The sequence below is a fragment of the Chelmon rostratus genome, chromosome 15, assembly GCF_017976325.1.
Source record: "Chelmon rostratus isolate fCheRos1 chromosome 15, fCheRos1.pri, whole genome shotgun sequence".
Classification (NCBI taxonomy): Eukaryota; Metazoa; Chordata; class Actinopteri; order Chaetodontiformes; family Chaetodontidae; genus Chelmon; species Chelmon rostratus.
Window position 1 is genome coordinate 13,457,762 of NC_055672.1, and position 21,543 is coordinate 13,479,304.

Consider the following 21,543-nt stretch of genomic DNA (forward strand, 5'->3'; position numbering starts at 1 on the left):
AGGACAGCTCGGACACTGGAGGCGAGGACAGCTCGGACACTGGAGGCAGCTCAGGCACCGGAGGCAGCTTGGGCACTGGGGGCAGCTTGGGTTCTGGTGACGGCAGCTGGAGCACTGAAGACGACAGGAGGCTGGTAGGCTGATGGCTACTCGACCCCTTCGGTCGTCGGGATCTCCGCCTCCTCCAAGCAGGTGCTGGCGTGATCGCTGGAGACGAGGGCAACTCGGGCAGGGCTCACAGGGGGTCATCTTCGTCGGAGCTGTGATCTAGGTCTGTTGGGTACTTTGCTTTGGGCTGCTGTTTCTTCCGGGTGGATGGTGGATTGAGGACCAGCGGAGGTCCCCAGAATCGAACACCCAGAATATAGTCCTCGTCCGAGCTAAAAACTGGGTCTGCTTGGTACAGGACCTGAGGTTGGTATTTCTTCCCCGAGGAGGGTGTGTTGAGGACCAGTGGAGGTCCCCAGTATGGAACACCCAGGAGATCGTCTGAATCTGAGACAGGTCCTCAGAGTCGGACAGGAAATCAAAGTCCGCTGGGTTCATATTGGTCCGGTCGTTCTGTCAGGAAAGTGGGGACTTAGGGAAACTAAGGGGTAGAACCCAAACGCAGACACAAGGGATGTAGAAATAATTAAACAAATGTATTTAACACAATGACAACCAAGAAAAAAACAGAACTCAGGGAACTAAGATTTAAGACACACTAGGGTAACGGGGTTCACACACACAGAACGAAGACAACACCGGGGAACATAGACTAACACTTACACGCAACACAACGGAGCTAGCGACAAGACTAAGACAACACAAGAAACTTACAAACACAGAACGCAACTGGGCTTTAGACAAAGACAAGACTTGGAACAAACTTAGGCTGTGGCGTGGGTAAGAAAACAAAAACAAGATTAGACTAAAACACTGCAGCTACAAAATTAGAAAACCAAAGACGCTCCGAAGGAGGAAAACACAAAGGGCTATGAAAACGGAACTGACCAACTGAAAGAACTAGATATGAAAAGCTAACAACTCAAAATACACTCCTAGAAAACAGAGGCACAAGAATCTAAATAACAAAAGTAATCAAACAGAAAATCACTCTTTAACGAGGAGAACAAATCGGCTAAGCTATGAACTAGGAAAGGAAAACAGAAACTAGGTTATTGAAGTTACAAACAAAAAACACTCGTGAAAGGACTATGGCATGGAATCTCAAACTAACAAGGGAAACACAGACAACACTAAGGATGGTGGAACACTAGTGTGAAATAAAGTAGTTCTGCTTGCAGGAAATAAAGATAAACCTTTTTGAATTTCTGGGCTTCATCACCGTATTGACACGTATGATTCCAGTGAATCACTTCCAGCGAGAAACATGCTGTCTTCACTTAGAAACTGTTTTTCCAGAGGAGTCCAGAGGACTGATAGAGAGCTTCATCACATGGTGCAACAACAATCACCTGAAGCTCAATGTCAACAGAACCAATGAGCTTGTGGTGGGCTACAGTGCTTCAAATACGGATGTTGCTGCAAAGAAGCTACAAATTGTAAAATGTGAATGTTTCACACACACCTTCAACCCAGCAGCACAGCAGCACAGTTTCAAGGTGGACACAAAAGATTAGTGTCACCAATTCAGTATCTGACCCAATGTGAACTATGGTCACTATGGTCAATCCCCCCTTCTGTTTCTGAGTTATGATGTTGAATAATTTCCAGAAAAGTTTTTGCAGAACATTATGATGTCACAGTGAAGTTGACCTTTGACCTTTTGGAAATGACATGTCATCTCTTCATTTTATCCCGTAAGACATTTGGGTGAACTTTTGCCATAATTAGCATATGAATTCTTGAGTTATGGCCAAAAATGTGTTTTGTCCCATCATTTTTGGAATCGGGGTTGTAAGCTTCTCAAGGTTGAAGCACTTTGTCATGAATACCATTGTTTCTGTGCCAAGTTACTAAAACCTCTTCAGCATTTGAGATTTTTAAATATTTCTTAATTTTGTATGCACAAAATAATTGACAAAATGTACAGCAGTTAAAGCAATATTCAGATCCTTTCCTTAAGTGATAGTAAGTAAGTATAAATATACTCTGTTAAAAGAATTACTGCATTTAATGTGGCGGTTGGTATTTCCTGTGCATTTATTGTGAAGGTCCACTTCCTATTTTCTGTTGGGTTGGCGCTAACTTTATTTTTTGTTTCCTGAGGCTCCCTTCCCCCCGCTGCGTCGAGGAGTGATTGGGCGCACCTGAATTCACTTCCTGAATCAAGATGCCTATTTATTCTCTGCTGAGACGCTCCTCTACGCCAGAGTATACTTCTTCATACCGTGGTATCAGTTGGCCTCGTATCTCTTGTGGTAAACTAACATTCTTGTCTCTTGATAATTCCTCCTGGAGTAATTGTTTGTCTCCTCTCTTTTTTGTTTCAGTGCCTCCCATGCCCACACAGCCCAGCACTCTCTGAGTTTATGTTTTTTTGGATCTCACGCTGCCAGTGACTACTTGTGTTTTTCATGTTGTAAATAAACCTTGGTTAACCCTCTCACCCTAACCGTCACGTTTAAAAAAGTAATAGCAGGTAAGGATTACCAGCAAATTATTAGTTAAGTATCAGAAGTAAAAGTCATTATACTGATTGTTCCATTTCAAACTGTATATATAGTACATAATATTGCTTTATGATCATTACTACATAAGTGGCATTTTAATGTAGCTGTAGAGATGGAGCTCAGCAAGAATACATTAGCATCTATCACACATTTTACAGTATATCTTATTATTTTATTATTGATGCTGCTGCACTACTTCACTTCATAGGTTTTACACTCATTCATATTTCTAACTATATTTTCTATATATCATGTATTGTCCTGCATATTGCACTACGTATTTGAACCTTGTTTTTGTATCTTCTGTCTGTACTTGTTTTTGCACCTTATGTTTTGCTCTGAATGTTTGCTTCACTCTCACTGACTGTTGCATCATTCACTCGTTTTGTTTTGCACTGAACACCAGCAGAAACATCATTTCATTCCTCTGTGCTGCACTGTAAACAGATGGAGGACAACAACAACTCTCCTAACAGATCATATGTTTTTGTATAAAATCCTATTTGGCAAAGTCATCATTATCATGCATCCAGTATATGTTAAATAAAGGTAGGAGAGTAAAAAGCAAAGTATTGAAATGTAGTGGAGAAGAAGTATAAAGTACCTCGAAACTAGAAAAATAAACCACTTGTGCTCTGTTGCTTTCCACGACTGGATATACAAACTGAAGTTTAAACAATACTTTTAAGAAGTCATATGTAATTTTCAAACAATCACAGACTCCTAAATCATTCTTCTTTCTCAAACTTGAATGACCAGCACTTCTCTAATCCCTCTTTTAACGACCTGCTGCTGAAACTTCTCCGTCCATCACCTGTTCAGATGTCGGATCATCAGTCTATTGCCTTCAGTTCATCTCCTGTCATCTCATCTGCTGTCAGCTGCCGTCACTCAGAGAGACGTTTGGTTGGACTTCAGCACTGCCTGCAATCACTCTGCTGCGTGTCGTTCTGGACTCTGTGTTATAGGACCCCCCAGCGCTGAGATGGAGCGCTCAGAGTTGGTTGTTTTATTTCTGAGCTCTGTAGTGGAGCTGAAAGAGATGATGCTTCCTCAGCTCACTGCAGACGTGAAGAAGAGGTTCTGTCAGCTCCTTTGGCTGGAAGCACAAATGACCGCCATAGTCCTGAAATACATTTATGGTTGAGATGTAATTTAAAAAAAAACACTGCAAAGAAAGCGTCCCTGTTACTGTGATCTCTCTGCACACAGAGCTTCTTGAAGGGAAGGCGATAGTTCAGGGATTGAACTGTGCATTTGAACGATACATGACAGCTCTGTACAGGCTGGATTTTCACTTTACAGGAAACAAGTCAGGTTTAAACATTATTATATCATCTTTAAACATTATTATATCATCTTTATTATACTACATCATAATACAAGTGGAGACAATGACATAAAAGAGAGTTAAAGAATAAAAATAATATGTAAATATGTGAGACACTTTGTGGAATGAAAAAGCGACTGTCCTTGCAGACCGAATTTTTATATCCTTTCAACACGACAGGCTGAATATCTCCTCTCCAAATCTCGACATGGATGCTATGAACATGGGGAAAAAATTGGACGAATTCTTGCCCATCAGTTACGACAAAGAACTGCCAATCAGACTATACCTGCAGTTAACGATGAACAAGGTTTGAAGAATACAGATAGTGTTAAGATTAACTCCTGTTTTCAAAATTTTTATCAATCATTATATACATCAGAATGTTCAACAACACCCTCTGCAATTAAAGATTTCTTAGGATCTCTACATGTTCCATCTGTGGACCCAGGCTTAGCTGAGACGTTGGAGAAGGAGTTTTCGGCCCTGGAGATAATATCTGCAATCAGATCTATGCAAAGTGGCAAGTCCAGAGGGCCGGATGGGTATCCGACAGATTTTTTCAAGAAATTTTCAGGCCAACTTGTCCCTTTGTTAATGTCAGTTTTTAAAGAATCATTTTACTCAAGACCTTACCACTAACTATGCGTCAGGCAGTCATTTCTGTAATTCTCAAAAAAGGGAAAAATCCCCTGGAGTGTCAATTTCTCTTTTTAACACTGATGCAAAAATCCTCGCCGAAGTTCTCGCACGTCGACTGGAGGGTGTTCTTCCTTCCATTATCTCACCAGACCAAACAGGCTTTATCAAGAATCGTTACTCCTTTTTCAATGTTAGACGCCTTTTTATTATCCTTTATAGCCCCTCTCCACCAGATGTGCCTGAGATAGTCCTCTCACTTGATGCTGAAAAGACATTCGACCGGGTGGAATGGAACTATCTTTTCAGCACATTAGAAAAGTTTGGATTTGGCCCCACATTCACATCGTGGATTAGATTATTATATACATCTCCAATGGCTGCTGTTCGTACTAATAATAATTTATCTCCTTTTTTCAAGCTTAAACGTGGCACAAGACAGGGATGTCCCTTGTCACCACTTCTTTTCGCAATTGCAATGGAACCTCTAGCTTTAGCGCCGGGGCAAAAAACTGACATCAAAGGAATCCAATGATCAGGGGAGGAGCATAAAGTCTCGCTTTATGCGGACGACATGCTTCTATATATATCACATCCCCTGTTGAGCCTTCCTAAATTAATGGTCTTGCTGACACAATTTGGCAAACTGTCCGGCTACAAGGTTAATATTCAGAAAAATGAGCTGATGCCTGTTGGCACCAGCAACAATGAGACATCCCTAAATTCACTCCCCTTTAAAATTTGTCCCCAAAAATTGAAATACCTCGGCATATGGGTCACAGATAAACATAAACATCTTTATGCTGCTAACTATCAGCCCCTACTATTGAGCCTGAGTCAGGACATCAAACGGTGGGATTTGCTGCCTCTCTCTTTGGGTGGAAGAATTAATACAGTAAAGATGAACATGCTGCCTAAGTTTTTATATATAGTTAAGTGCCTCCCGGTCTTTTTAACTAAATCTTTCTTTACCAAATTAAATAATCAGATATCAAGTTTCATCTGGAACAAAAAGAGATCAAAAGAGATGTACTTCAGAGACCTCTTTCAATGGGAGGGATGGCACTCCCTAATTTCTTGTATTACTATTGGGCTGTAAATATTAGAGCAATGTTATATTGGATGAGTAATGATGACGACAATAATGTCGCTGAACGGCTGAATCTTGAAAGGACATCTGTAATTTCCACTTCTTTAAAAGCCCTACTGTGCTCCAAGTAGCCATTCACACAGCCCATTTCTAACTATACTTCTAACCCTATCGTTTTGCACTCAATTAAGATCTGGAACCAGTTTAGGAGATCTTTCTCGCTTAAAGATTTATCTCAGGCTACACCAATTGCAAAAAACCATATGTTTTCCCCATCACTAATAGATGAGATCTTTGATGGCTGGTCCAGAAGAGGTATAGCTTCACTGTCTGATCTGTATGTCGACGGCAATTTTGCCTCCTTTGAACAGTTAGTACAAAAATATCATATTCCCAGATCACATTTTTACAGATATCTGCAGCTCAGAAATTTTGCATTTTCAAACTTTCAATGTTTTCCGCTGCGTCCACCAACCTGTCTATTAAAAACAATTTTTGATTGTAAATTAGTTAGAAAATGAACTATTAGTATAATATATGAAACATTGTACTCTCACAAGTTGATTCCTTTAGACCTCCTGAAGAATAAGTGGCAAGCAGATTTAAATGAACCAATCACAGACGACATTTGGCACAAAATAATACAGGGAATCTATTCATCTTCCATTTGCCTTAGACACGCTGTCATTCAGTTCAAGATTGTACACAGACTCCATTGGTCTAAAGTTAGACCTTCCAAAATCAAACCTGATATAGATCCCACTTGTGGTCGATGCAGAAGAGACCCAGCTTCTCTCTTACACATGTTTTGGACATGTCCAAAGCTTTGCACTTTTTGGCAATCCATCTTCTGTACATTTTCTAACATCTCTGGGAAAGTATTGGCACCATCTCCATTCATTGCACTTTTTGAGTTCAGCGGTTGTGGCTGCTGCTCAACTTGAGATATTAACGACAGTTTGTACAATGTGAGGAGCAAATTAGTACACAGTTAACGCAGAAGACCACCCGAGAGCCGACCTTCAAATGTAAAACACTCCAGCCACAGAGTTCTGACGAGGGGACATTCGAGCACAGGCAGCCAAGCTACAAACAATAATTCACGTGTGTGAAATAGAAATGTTTGTGAAACTGACCTCGAGCGAAATACCAGCGACATTCCTCTGATGGGGTCAATAAATCAAACGTTTTCTACCCATTTCCTGTCCTGAAGTGGCAGCTGGTCCATTTCTCCTGTCAAAAACGCAACGACAACATGAAGGATGAGAGTTTACGTCAGACGTGACTGTGCATCTGCCCCACAAAGGAGTCTGTTTATAGACAACTAATCATGTGTGTTTTCATCTCCGCTGGTGCATTTCTGCTAATTTTCAGACAGTGAGGCAGACCTGGTTTATCGTCAGATTGGTTCTAACTTTACAGTAAAGTTTGTTAACGATGAAGCCAGCTGCTTTCTGAAGGGTTAAACAATCATGTAATGCTTTGCAACAACTTGAGGCCTTCCAGACGTTTGTGAAGCAAGCTGCTGTGTAGCTTGTGTTGGTGGAGCGTGCTTTGTCTTTTTCAGCTGGATGGCTCTTTATTAAGCAGGAAGGGCTCCTCCCTTCAGGGGAGACATTCAAACCAAACACCTTATCGTCAAGTGAAGGTTTTCCTCTTCACAATAAGCACCGAGCCTGAAGTTCATTGTAAGTGAGTCCTTCATAAATGTTTTTTGGATACAATGACACCTTCTTCAACAAAAGCTCAGCGTGTCCTGAGCAAAGGCATACATGATGGCCTTTAAAAACCCGTCTGTTTTATAATGGGTTGTTGGAAATTATTATATGTATTTCTAATAAGGAACCCTTCATATAGGTTTTATACATTACAATAGATGTATTAATGGTGAATAAATTATTTACTGAAGCTAAATGTTAAAAGACATTGTGAAGAATAAGATGTGTTTTTGAGGGGTTGGACCTACTTTAATATTCATTTATTTACAATTTATTTAACATTATACAACTTGTCAATGCAGATATGATGGCTTGTTCTAAAGTGAGAAATCCATATTTACTAAAGACTTTCCAACATATATTACAATATATAAAGCACAGTGCAAATAAACACAGGACACAAGGACAGGACCCAACCTGGCAACCCCAACGCTCTTCCAGTATTAAAATCTGACTGATCTAACTGCAATACAAAAGATTTATTAACAATAATAAGACAGTTTTAGTTTCACTGATGAACCCTTTTTAAAAGGCGACTTATTAGAAAGCAGCACCATGATAATTAATATTCATTTATAAGTAGCCAGGAGAAGGTTTGCACCAGTATTTCTGCCTGCAGACTAAATGTTAATGTATGCAAACGTGTGTTATATTAGCACCTGTGTGAGATTAGTGTGGGTGTCAGTCATGGAATATGTCTGACAGATGACTATATTGTCTCCAGTTCATACACAGGGGGCAGTAATAATGTAGCTTCCCTTAATTGTGTATGAAAGACGTGCCTGTATCCTGCATTCTTATATTAGTTCACTTTCGTGAGCTAAACAGAATTTGAGGACCGGTTCCTCACTGTTGTGCACCACATACATCCGCACATCCTCCACATTAAGTGACACGGCGGAAACTTCAACACAAGGTCACATTAGAGACAACGACCCGCTCTGCATCAGTGCACCGGGAGGCACCGCACGGTCACATGTCGGAGCAGGTTTTGGTCATGAGCCGCAGATCCTCCATTCAGTCCCGAGCGGCTCTGTGTCGCGCTGCTGCCAGGGTGAAGACAAGTGTCAAAAGAATAGGGCTTAAAGACATTAACTAGGTGAAGGCCATCTGTCAGCCGCAGCGGGGCTGCCGTGGACGGCGACATGTGGACGGGCGCGTCCGTGGCCCTTTAAGAAACTCCATGTTTTCGCTACATGATGCGTCAACATAAAAAGCGGATGATGCTGTTATGTAAAAACACGCTGAAGTGGAGCGGTAGTTTGCGGGAGCTCGCTGAAAGCTTCGCACGCCTGGCTTCGTCTTCTGATCCAGGGTTGTAGTTTAAAGTGGGCAGACTCGGTTTTTTTTTTTTTTTTTACGCGGAGCGCACGGCAGTTTGGAGTTAATGGAGTCAAACGGGCTTCAGCCGAGCGGGTCAACATGAGTCGTTTTCCTCCTTCACTCGCGGGAAGCTTACACCTGACGCATCACCGTTTCGCCCTGTGGAAGTGATCTACCTCCTTCACGTCGACTCTCTGGCTTGTTTTGCAGTGTACGAAGCGGTAAGACTCCGCGACCGTCAGCTTTTATCGCCTCTCGGGGCAAAACTGAAAGTGTCATGCGGGACGAGACCGAGCCGTGAGGCAGCTCGGGCGGCCGCAGTGGAAATAATAATTCGGTGTCAGCTACAGACGGATTCTTCCCTTTTGGTGGTGAAACTTTTGGAGAGGTCTCTTTGCTCGGTCCGTGTTTCGCGCAGGTGGCGCGGTCGCCTGGTTTTGTCGCGTGAGCGCGGAGCCTCGGTCGAGACTCCGGCTCGTGATCGCATGAAAATGTCACACGGGCAGATCCTGTTCGAGGCAAGTTTGAGGCTCGACTCCGCTGCGGAGTTGGTGTTTGGAGGTCTGCTGTCGGAGTTAGATGGAGGATGGAGGGGGACAGCGTGTCTTTAAAGGTCCCGCTGGAGGCTCGCTGCTCTTTTCGTTTGGATCTGGAGCTGAATGATTTGCCGATTAATCTGTGTGGTCACTAAATCAGCAACAGTTTTGGATGATTGATGCGTCGTTTGCGCCATTTTTTAAGCAAATCTATCAAAAATTCACTGCAAAAGTGGATGTTTGTGATAATAAACTGAATATCTTTAGCTTGTGCACTGTCAAACTGCAAGTAGATTAGTACAATTTTAAAGGGAACTATTCTCCTTAATATTTGTTTGACAGTTTATATATCTGATAGTTTACTTTCGTTGATTAAGATGTGAAACGCCTATGAGCACACACTGCCAATTATGATGCACTTAGAGAACATTTAATGACCCCAAAGTACATAAAATAGTGTAAATTAGCTCCTGGCCAGCAATTAAAATACTCCTTATATGCTAATGCATCAGCAAGGATAGTCCAGTGATAGAATGTGTAATAATATAAAACTGCCATTCTGCTTACATAATGAGTACTTGATTACATTTTGCAGATAGTACTTCAGTACTTCCCCGTGCCAGGAGACGTTGTGAGGTGAACCCATCTGTCTCTCCAACTGCAGGAGCATTTAAATGTGGTCGGGGGTGGCACAGAGCTGATCGAGATGGATCACTTTAGAGGAAGTGATCTGGGAGAAAATGGTGTTAGCTCGTCTTAACTAACAGGGATTCCTTTTGTTGGGCCCTCTGATCGGCCCAATTAGGAGGTGCATGATGAGGGGTAACCACTGTGCTGGAAATGCTCAGCTTATAGAAGTGTGTTTCTGATAGAGGCTTTAGATTGTAGCCTCCGTGGTGCTGTTGTTTCCTTTATAAACTGTTAATTGTAGAAAGAGAACAGACGTTCATGCTGTCCCACAGTGAACAAAAGATAATAGACGTTTATATATTTCAGAAAATCAGTCAGTGTGCTCCGGCCCCTTTGAAGTCTGCTGGCCTCAAGTATTTTCTCTCTGTTGTTTCGGGACTTTCACGACTGTCAGGACTTAAAAGGTCTAAATATTTTTTCCACCTCTGTTTGTTGGAAAATACAAGCAAATTAAGGACTTCATCTTGGGCCTCTGGGAACTTGTTATGAACGTTTTACGCGTTACTTTTAATAACCATAACCAAATAACAATGGGATCACTGATGAAAATAATTGTGAGTAGCAGCCCTGTTTGGATTAAAAAAAGAAAGTGATGTGTGAAAAACTGATCATCTCTCACTGTTAAAACATGCTGTAAAGTACAGGCTTTGCCATGACACTGGGGTTATAATGCATGACACGCAAGTTGCCTAGTGAGTTCTTCAGTATAATGGTGTTTGTAAAGCCTCTTGTGGACAGAAAAGCCTGACAATAGGGCTTCAGTTCTGGAGGTCGTGGTAGATTTGTGTCTAGTCAGTTCTCCAGAGCCTACTTTGACAAGCCTGTCATAGCAGCATGTTGAATAGAGGTGCAGTGCCCACACGTGAGCCATAAAGCTGGATATCAATCATGGACATAATCCCATTATTTCTGAAGAAGTGTCCTGTTGTGGCCATAGAGAGAGGAGGAGCAGGAGGAGGAGGAGGAGGGGAACGTGCCTCCTGTCACCAAAGCACACTGTCCTCCCTCCTGTCCCAAAGGAGACAAATACTTCCTGCTCAGATACAGGCCACATGTGCTCCACAGAGAGTTTAAGAGACTAGGTGTGAGCAGTGTAACTAAAAAGACAGCATGTTGTTCATATTGTGAATATGTTATCATTCTTCCTATTACTGTGCGGTTCATCTGGCAAATTAAATGGCTGAGATATTTTTGATATTAATGGAAAATAGTTTCTTAGATTGAAAACAACATCCCACCCAGGATGAATGACTTCATTGTACATGAAGTAGCATTGGAAAAGTACACTGGCATGTCCCTTTTTTCCAAAACACTTGTCATAGTCGCACTGTTGTTCCCCACAGTGCGATGTTAAATATTATCTAACTGGAACCCTCACAGCTCAGTGCACTTTTTGATGCCATTCAGTACAAGCCATCTCTGGTCTTTTTTTTTTTTTTTTTTTTTTTTAAGAAAATTACATTTTAACCTGTTGCTGTCAGTTGCTGATTCTTTACTCAGGCAAATAAATGACTTCATTTGTGCAGGATTTGCATGGCCATGTGCTGAGCTGCTGGGCTGTAAATCATTGGGAAACCTGTGCGTTTTAAATGCAGACAGTCTCAAATGTCTGAGCTGGTGGTTTTACCTCAGTAGGAATAAGTTACAGCGTAATGAAAAGTAGAAGTTGTCGGTGGTGTGTTCAGGTCTGCTTGCTGATCACATTCTAAAGGATAATTCAGCTTTATTACAACATGGGTCGTGCGTCTGTAATTATGGCCATCATTCCTATTTAATAAGGCTGTACTCACTTAGCTGTTTGTTGAGATTGTGGCTGGATTAACCCGTGAGGGGGCCCAGAGGCAAAACATGAACTGCTGGGCTGCTAATAAACCCCCAGTTCCCCACATTCATTCAGGAATATGCAACATCCAAGCAAAAAGTGAAACTAGAAGAGCACTCGGTGCACAGACCTCCACCAAGGCCAGTAGTCCACATTTCTATGATGTGCAACTATTATAATAATGTGAAATATGGCCGTGCTTAGCTGAAGCCTTGTCATCTCAGCTGTGCATAGATTATGTTCATTTAAACTGGAAATATTTCACACACTTAACAACAAACCAGAAAACACTTCATTAAAATGTACACATGTACAAACATCAAATGATTCAACTGAAATAACATCATGAATGTGGCAGCTCGTCATCAATGACAGTTTTAAGGGGAAACTGGAAGAATTAAATCTATTTCAAAGTCAATATTATTGATTGTTCTCTTGAAACGTACAGTTCAGACATTTTCCCTTAATGTCTCTGCTGTAGTTTATTGCAGACAGTTCAGTTTTGGATGTGAGTGGAGGTATTGTTTCCACAGCCATGTAAGTTTAAGAGAAGAGTGTTGTTACAATGGTGGCAATGATTTGGATGTTCCGGTTCTCCAATGAAACCGCTGTCTCCAAGTGCTGCATAATGACCGGCTTTCTGCATGAAGTCTGAACAGCTATGTGTGTCGGCTACCTCAGAGGATTACTGTGATATGGACTGTGATATGGAGTCATTGTATTTCTATAACTGTCTGTTTTTGTCACTTTTTACCCAAATGCTCTATCTCGCAACGTTAACGAAAGTGAAAAATACTTGTATCCGCCTTGGTGATTCTGATCCACTTAAAAATGTGATGGGTGCTTCTCAGGCCCGTTCTACACCCTTCCACCACGTTTCATGAAAATCGTTTTTTCTGTAATCCTGCTGACAAACACACAAACCACACTAAAAGCATAACCTCCTCGGTGGAGGTGATAATGAAGTCAAGGGTGTAATTTCCACTGTCGGTGCAACCCTCCACTTTTGCAGTTATTTGATGTTCTTACTAAAACTCTCTGACATCATCATCCTCTTACTATCCAGCTTCCATGATCCAGATGAGAGAAGAGTTGATAAAAAATATTGATATGCTTCTTTGAGTAGCTTTCAATTATTCATTTACGCTGAGAGCAATAAGATTAACGAGCGGCAGCAAGCTGTGCTAGGTGGACTTCTTCCGCCCTGGGTTCTGCCTCTCAGGATACATACAGGATGCCCTGCCTCGTATGTGGAGGTTGTTGGGGTTTTAAACAGCAGCCTAAGGCTACATCCACACCGATATGTTTTCACTTTAAAACTGTGTTTTAAAAGGAAAATGATCTCTGTCCACACAAGCATTTTAGCACCATTTCAGAAATAATCTCCGTCCGTACTAACATGCCTGAAAACACGAACCACATGACCACTCCGGTACGTTGTGCATGCAGTTTTAATTGTCACAAATCAGTCGAATAATAGCTTTTCTCCTGCGCATAGACAACATGTTATCCATGTTCAGTTAACCGCTGATAGTCAAGGCTTATATTGTTGTTGTTTTATGAACGTGGGTGCCCGCGTCATTGTTTCCAAATGTCTCCATTTCTGTCTACACAATCCTGCAGTTATAAAACTGAAATGGGGTCAGCAGCATTTTCAGAAATCTCCATTTTAAGGGTTTGAAAATGGCGAATAGTGGGGACAACAGGCACTACTCATGGCTAAAAAAGTATGTAGCATTCATGTTTTTATTTATAGTTCATGTTCTTCTAACATTTACCTATTTGTTTATTTTTTACCTCGTAGTGTCCCCCTGATCTCTGAAACCAAATCTACGCCCTTCAATTTAAATCTTAGAACTAGATTTACACATAGTGGGGACCTCTAAAGATCAGTAATAATGTACATCCCACCTTAAGGCCCCTGTCATGTCATTTATCTGTTGTAATTATGCAATTTTTAATTAAAATTAGCCCAAGCCAGTTGAATCCTTGAGCTTTAACCCCTAACCTTAAAACCCTGAAGAGTTCTGGAGCCTCAGGACAGATGCCTGATATTCCTTATAGATAATCCAAGGGGTCCAACAGGGCAACAGTCAGACAATAAAAACACACTTTAGCTATTGGTCTCATGACCACCTGTCTGATTATCTGACTATGCTGTAGGGATGTTGGTGCATTCCCAGATTTCAGCAGTTACTTTGCTGAGTACAGTTCCAGCCAAAACTAGGGTTTGACAGTTGCATGCAATGTTATCTAAATCACAGTATGGTGAAGTTCAATGTGTCACAACCATTATAAATAAAGCATTGTGGCGACGCCCGGCCTACAAATCATATTCTCCAGATGTAAAGGAACATGCTTGTTTGGTGCAGCTGCAGCAAAATCACATCATCATTTTTTTTTTCAATGAAAATGAAATGCAAAAATTAACCGTTTCCACTAAAATTATGCAATTGCAATAACTGTAAAAAATAAATAAATAAATAAATCGCAATAGGATTTTTTTTGCATATCCTTCAGCCCAAGCCAAAACTTAAAAAAAATAACCTGAATTATGATTTGTGGCTGCCGTGTAATTTACAGAATTTGGACTTGTATGTTTTGTAACGTGTATAATGGGTTTTGCAGTATTTCTCTGGTTTGAATCTTGAGTGTCTCAGGATTAGTTAAGATGTGCTGTAGCCTGTACTCCTCTAAAAGCCATTAGCCGGCCCCTCTCACTCTCTCTTTCCCTGACTCACCCTGGCACAGTGCCCGAGACACAGCTGTGAAAATTACAGGTCTGTTTCATGGAAACATGGGAGAGGAGGAGGCGGGGCTGGTGGGGAAGGAAGCAGAAAGAGAGCAGAGACCCACAGCCCAGCGTCAGCTGTTGGCCAGCCCACAGCTGCAGTGGATGTGGGGCTTTCAGAGCCGGGGTCTCGCTCACTTCTCACACACACTGGGATTGTTTACATGGGGTGGGGGTGTGTGTGTGCAGGGGGGGGGGGGGCTCCTTCAGTGAAAAGCACATGGCACCAAGCGTCCTTCAGTTTGGCAGATGCTAAAAGCATGACTGAGGCCCTGGCAGGTGGGCAGGCGGGCGGCTGCCTCCTCCCCACTCCCTCCTCAGCTGGGTCGAAAATCTAGAGACAGGCCTCCTCTATCAGAGAGTCATTGTTCATGTCGATGATGACAATCTCTCTCTGTCTCCTTTCTCTCTGCTATCTCAATCCATCACTCTCTTGTCTTTTGACCCCTCCACCCTCCCCACCCTCTGTCGCTGTCTCTCACACATTCTCCTAATTTCTGCTCTCCCTTGTTCTAGCCTGCTCTCTCAGGAAGTCTCTGTCAGACGTCTGTATCTCTGAGGACCTGTCAAGCAGAGAAAAGCAGGAGGGAGAATGTGAAAAATTGCCCCACTGATTTCCACCAAGTTTGACTTTTCTCCTGCTCAATGAGATGTGAGGTGTGAGACTCCCCCTCCACTTTCCCGCTCCTCTCTGGCACTTTGCTTCCACCTTGTTTGAATTCAGTCTTCATCACTATCTTTATCTTGCTCTCCTCTCTTTTTTTCCTCTTCCCCGTCTTTGCCAGTCAGGCTGTCTGACATCTTGGCCTGTCTCTTTGAAGAGTAACAGTAGACGCAGATAATTACACTTCCTGTCCTGTATCTGCTCTGCACTGCTGAACTGCCATCTCTACATCTGAAGGCTACATGCAGCAGCTGAGAAATAACAACTTACTACCTGTTCTGTCATGTAGCAAACATATTCCTACTTGATGTGTTGCATATTCAGTCCTGAAGTTGTGTTTTGATTCCACAGATAAGCATCAGTGTCTGATCTTAAACCTCGTCCTGCACCCTTGCCGGTATAATCTATGCCTCCTCATTATGCCCTGTCATTTTCAATTCCTGCATACTTTTCCTGTATAGTCTTATTTCTAACAGAAATGATCACTTTCAGGCTTTGTTTGTCATAAAACAGTGTCTTAACCTACATGAACAATATCTTGCGTGAACAAGTTGTTATCACACCAACAAACCAGTCATGTATCACATTGTTGCTAGCAGCCATGCGTGACACAAATACTTCTGTTTCATACACACACACACACACATGCGCACACACACACACACTTAGCATAACAAAGTATTCAGCCAGTATGACCGTGACTGGTTGCTGAAGTGGTTAGAGGGGATAAGGCCTCCTGACTTTGCTTTATGATGTGTGTACTGAATGAATCATCACATTGAAAACGTGTTTCCCTTTAATGTCAAAGGATGGCTGTACTTCCTTTCCTCCTGTATTGTACTGGCAGTCCATTTTTAACAGGTGTGATGCTGGCCAGCTACCTGCCATGACTGAGTAGACCACATTAATAGATGGTTTAGGGATTGGATGTTCAATACACCTTTGGCGAACTGACACATGGTTGCAGTGTGTCTCCACAATCTCATCATTGATTGACAAACTGACCATCACGATCACATCAGCCACTTTTAGCCAGCCTGGCAGCAAGGAGACCTTGGAGGACTGGATGCCAAGAAGACACATACAAGCTAGTTTTGAGTAGCGAAAAAGCACTTTTGTCACTTAAACAAGCCAACCTGGACTCATTCCTCACTTGCTCCTCGTGAGATAGAACAGCGTCTCTGTAGCATCTGTATGAGACGCACCAGGTTCTCGACTAACAAAGCCTTCCTGCCAGAAACCTGTCTAACATGTGGTTAACATTGTGAAACAGTCATGGTTTGGTCAGGTTTAGGCACCAAAACTCCTTGAATAGGTTTAAGAAAAGATTGTTCACTTTTGGTTTCTCATGGGACACGAACCCCAGTGGAAACAAGTTATGGATGCAACATTGACATGTCATCACCTTTGAAGTTGGTACGGGGAACTTACCTGAGGACTAGATGGTGGTGGCATGACAGCCACCAGTGTTTTTAACCAGACATTAGAACATTTCCCAGTCATGTTTGTTGCAACTGAACCCTGGGCCAAAACATGACTTTTCCAAAAAGTAGTTTCTTTGTCCGACCTTAACCACAGCAGTGTCACAACATAACATTGGAAACGTAAATGTAAAGAAACAAAGCTTCAACATATCTGTGATTGCAGAAACCTACAATGGCAACATTTATTATGATGACTGAGTTGATTACAGTGTTTATTAACACATCAACAACATTTTGTCTTCCAGAAAGGGACAATGTGGCAGTTACAGGATAATCATGAATGCTAAAACATAGTGTAACAGTTACACATGAATAGAAGAGCCATAAATTCAATGACCTGACTCAGTAAGTCAGTTACACAGCAATATGCAGCTTAGATTAGCTAACATTAGCCGCCATCATATTTCTTATGAATTCAGCTGTTCATTTTTGTAAATGTAAATGTTATGCCGAAAGTTACACAGGGTTCAAAGGGTTCAATGCAAATCTAAGTAGACAAATGTCTATTTTACAGAACAAAAACGTACTTCAGATATTACTGGGAACTTTTTGTGGACAGTGCACTGATGCTCTGATGGCAGCATGAGGGCAGCTCGTCCATTGTAGAATCTGAGCTCTGACTCTCGGGCCAGCGGAGAAAGAGATCAATAAAAAATTACAGTGTTATTTCACTCTCCCTGATGCTATCTCTCCACCTTCAGAAGGAAAAATTCATCATCCTCAGTAAATATCTCCTGAGATGAGAGTTTCTGGGGCAAGATCTTGTCAAATGGGGGTACAAGGCCAAATGTAGATCAGTCTGGAGATATCTGAGGTGAATGGAACGGACCACGAAGGACCAGACGACTTCAGAAAAGCTGTAGAGTTTAAAACCACATTATGTGTCTTGCTCAAGGACAGCAAGGTGTCTCCCAGCTCGCTGCATGACCTCTGATCAGAGCAGTCAGTCCTGCTAATTAGTAAAATCCGAGTGTATTCAAACACTCATCATTTTCCTGAACTACTTGATCCGTGTCAAGTTGCCTGTGGGTCTCTTAACGTTGTTTTAAGATCCCCTCTCTGCTTGTGAAGGAGACGTCATATTCAAATCTGTGGTTGGATGAAGTTTTTATTTCCTTATTCACATTTGCCTGATCTATCAGCTGTTTAAGGTCTGTGCTACTTCCCACATATTTTGCCTCCCACAGTGTTGATTTCTGATGGTTGTGATAATTTATTTATACCTGTCTTTATGGGTAATTGCTGGATTGAAGGTATTTTTTTAATGATCCCAGAGCAGATAAATACACTGTTTTTCATACTTGATATTGGCATGTTGAAATTCAGATTTTTAAGTATTCACACTGTTTGTGTTAGTGGGAGATGATCAAAACTCCTATATTGATCAGAGTATTGAAAGCCATACATGTTATGCCAAAGGGATATACCTTTAAGCAAGTCTTTAAAGCAGCTGTAATCAGTATTTCTATGGTAACAGTGGATCAAATTAATGTGTAAGAAGTCGCTCGTAGTGATGAACCTGCAGATAATTATCACCTGACTCTGCAGTTCCTTTCAGCTTTATGGAGCTTCAGCATCTTTCACCTCATTGTTTTTGGTTTTCTGGCCACAACGTTACTGTTCTGGTTCACTCTACGGCGTCATTTTTGTCCGCAGCAGGCAGCTGCACACTTCCTGCCCAGCATCAAGCATCACACGGGCAATGTTAGAGGTTAGCCAACTGGTGGCATGATGTGGTCTGGCCGAGGAGCCAGACCACATCATGCTTTGGCAACACTGTTTTTTAGACTTTTATGTCAATAAAGTGCTTTGAATTGAACTGAAAATATTTCCCTCAGGAAAATATTTCCCTTGGTGGAGACCAAAAACAGAGTTTAAAGACATTACATTCATCAGGTCACCAGAAACATGACTGCACATGAATGCTATTGTTGATGTCTGTTTGCTGGGTGTGTAAATATGCAGCTCTTTGCTGACATGTACATTATATCAGCTTAAAAAGTGGTGATGTGTCAATGTTGAGTTTGCAGCTTGTCTCTGCAGAAATCTGCTCTTCTAAGTTTAATGTAGCTTGTGAAGTTTTGAATATTTTTATAAGCGTTTGTGATCTGCACAATATAAATCTTCTTCTTTTTTTAGATTTTAATTAGCATGTGCTTTTCAGCCATCATTTACCGTTGTGTCTGTACTGTCACCACCAGGAGTGAGTGAGCGAGTGCTTCCTGCATGTAGGAAGCATTTAGTCGTCCTGGTCGGCGTCCTGCCTCTCTCTGCAGTGTGTTGCAGTGTGTTTATTGCAGTGCGGGTCAGCTCTCAGCAGTCTATATTCCCTCAGCTTCCCCCAGTGCTCACGCCTCATTAACTCAACACACTCAGCTTGTTTACAGCTGTTAATTACACACGGCAAAGCTGATATTGATGAGGACAATCAGCATTTATCCCAATTAAGCTTCATTCTGACTACATGTTAACTTGATAGCATAGTAGCTTTTGGATCAGTTAGCTGTTACGAGGCTGAACCTGCCGTTTGGTGCAAATCTGAAAGTTTTTCCTGGCAGTGAGCGTCCTGCTGCTGCGTGGTCGTCATTGACAGCGTGTGTTTTTGTGTGTATCATATTGTAATAGGCCGATGATGTGTTTCCTGAAGAAGTGGGGTAACAAATGATGAGCAGCGTAATATCACTCATCATCATTATTAGATTCCATGTATCATTAAGGGCATAGGATTCAGAAAATGAGCCTAATTAAGAGGGATGCCTGCTTCTATTTTCTGCTGCCATTAATCTGACAGAAAAAAAGATGTTACACTCAGTTGACAGTGCTCTATAAACAGTGAGTTTACAATGATCTTCTATTGTGTCATTGTCATATTTTATAGTGTTTATTCTAAGGCGCCAGCTTTCATTGTTGATTCACCTGCTCGTTTTTTTCTGGATGAGCCAATAAATCATTTAGTCAGATGCCCATCGTAACTTCACAGAGCCCAACGAGACGTCTTCAGATGTCATATTTTGTCAAACTAACAGACAGGAGCCCAAATATATTCAGTTTAACAGGGTAGAGGAAAGGAAAAATGCTTTTCTCACAAATTCCTCACATTTAGGATGCTGGAACCAGTGAATTATTTTGCTTTTTGTGCTTAAAAGAATACATAAACAATTAATTGACCGTCAGTATTGATACTGACCAATTTCTGTGGATGGACCAGTTATTTTAGCTGTATGCCTGATAATGTTTGTTACTGTTACCTGCACATATAGAACATTTACATATTACATTTAATATAGTAGGTTTAAAGTGAATATAGTTGTGCCTTACTATAATGTCCCTGCAGGACACAGTTGTAATCAGCTCTCTGTGTGTCATCCATCACAGTTTATTGATTATTTTCCTTAATTTCCTTCCTATTGAGAGAAGAGATGATGCTTCTGAACAATCTACAATGGATCTTACAGTAATACCTTAACATATGACTAATTGTGCAGGACCTTTTCTTGCATGTGACACTTATAGTCAGGCATCTGTGTATTATTAGTGTGCAGTACACTAGTATTATAGGTTACTGATTATGATTGTTTATTGCCTTATTAAGAGAAGAGGACACAGTAAATGTGCCAAATGAAGAGGGATGCATGCTTTTATTTTGTGCTGTCATTCATGTGACAGAATCACTGGAAGGGATTTATATTATGGGTGTAATAGTCATCAGAGGGGTTGCCAGTGAGCTTAATGATGTTTATGTTGCTGGTGTATGGGAGCTTAGCTTTTATAGACCAGTAGTTTATAGTTTTTCAGTGGTGTGAACTCACCACTGAGCTCAGCCATGCTGTAACAGTCCTGTAGGACCTATTTTTCCTGTAGTTTATAGTCAGCTGTCTGCGCATCATTAGGCTCCCAGAACTTATTTTTCTTTATTGTCTGCTCATTCTTCTCCTGTTTTAAGCTGTTAGTAACAAATCGAGAAATAATTAAATAAATCATTTTTTCCGCTATTTCTCAGAAGACCACTTCCCTTATTTTTAATGAGTGATGTCAGATCGGTGGAAGTTTGGTAATTTCTACTGGGATGTTTCTGTTGTCCAGTGGGTTAAAATAGAGCTGTGAGAAAATGTTATCGCAGGAAAGAAATAAACGTCTTACACAAGAGGTTAAAAAACAAAAACAACAACAACAAAAAAAAAAAAACAAAAAAAAAAAACGGTGAAGTGTGGGGTAGAGCAGCCCGCTGCTGATTGCGGACACGGTTTAGTCCCTGCAGGAAGACGGCACCGTGATTTCAGAGGGATGTCCCGGTGCAACGGCGAACGTGAATGCAGGCAGCGCATGAATATTATCTCCAGCATGCCACTTCGGAAGTAGGTCACCGCTCACCGATTTGTTCACCATGTCTCCAGCTACTGTGGGCTGCTCGGTCCGCGGATCGCTCGCAGTCCGACCGAGTAGAAACTGACCGCCAGCGACAGGACGGACGGGATTTGGGATTTTTTTTTGTTTGTTTGTTTTTTTGCTGGGGAAATCTTTATTTCCGACGGGACGCACAAGGTAATGATGAATCGCGGCTGCAATTCCCGTCACAGTTGGGAGATGATCGGGTCGGTGGGTAGCCTGCTCCTAACAACTCGGCTGTAACACGAGCTCCCGATGATATCGATATTAACTAGCGGCTCCGCTCCAAACACCGCGATCGATCGAGGATGTGCCGATGTTTTACACTCGTTTCCCCCCGCTGAGGAGCTTTTTTCACTTCTCGTATCGCAGCCCGCACTCCTGCTACGGCATGCTGTCAGATTAACGCCGTCCACCACCATGGTCAACTACAAGCTCCAGTAGGCGAGTCT

General features: G+C 41.8%; 1 protein-coding gene and 1 long non-coding RNA gene across 2 annotated transcripts in view; both read left to right on the forward strand.

Moving 5' to 3' along the window:
* The first annotated feature begins 2,235 nt into the window (after positions 1–2,235).
* Positions 2,236–4,004, forward strand: LOC121618906. The gene is made up of 3 exons (XR_006007453.1): positions 2,236–2,339; positions 2,439–2,587; positions 3,441–4,004. It is a non-coding gene; the product is annotated as an uncharacterized LOC121618906 (long non-coding RNA).
* A 4,789-nt stretch (positions 4,005–8,793) lies between these two features.
* Positions 8,794–21,543, forward strand: part of bahd1 (bromo adjacent homology domain containing 1) — a 29,990-nt gene continuing 17,240 nt past the window's right edge. Inside the window, exon 1 of the mRNA XM_041954376.1 lies at positions 8,794–8,939. The gene's annotated coding sequence lies outside the window, so the exon portion shown is untranslated. The remainder of the gene's footprint in view (positions 8,940–21,543) is intronic.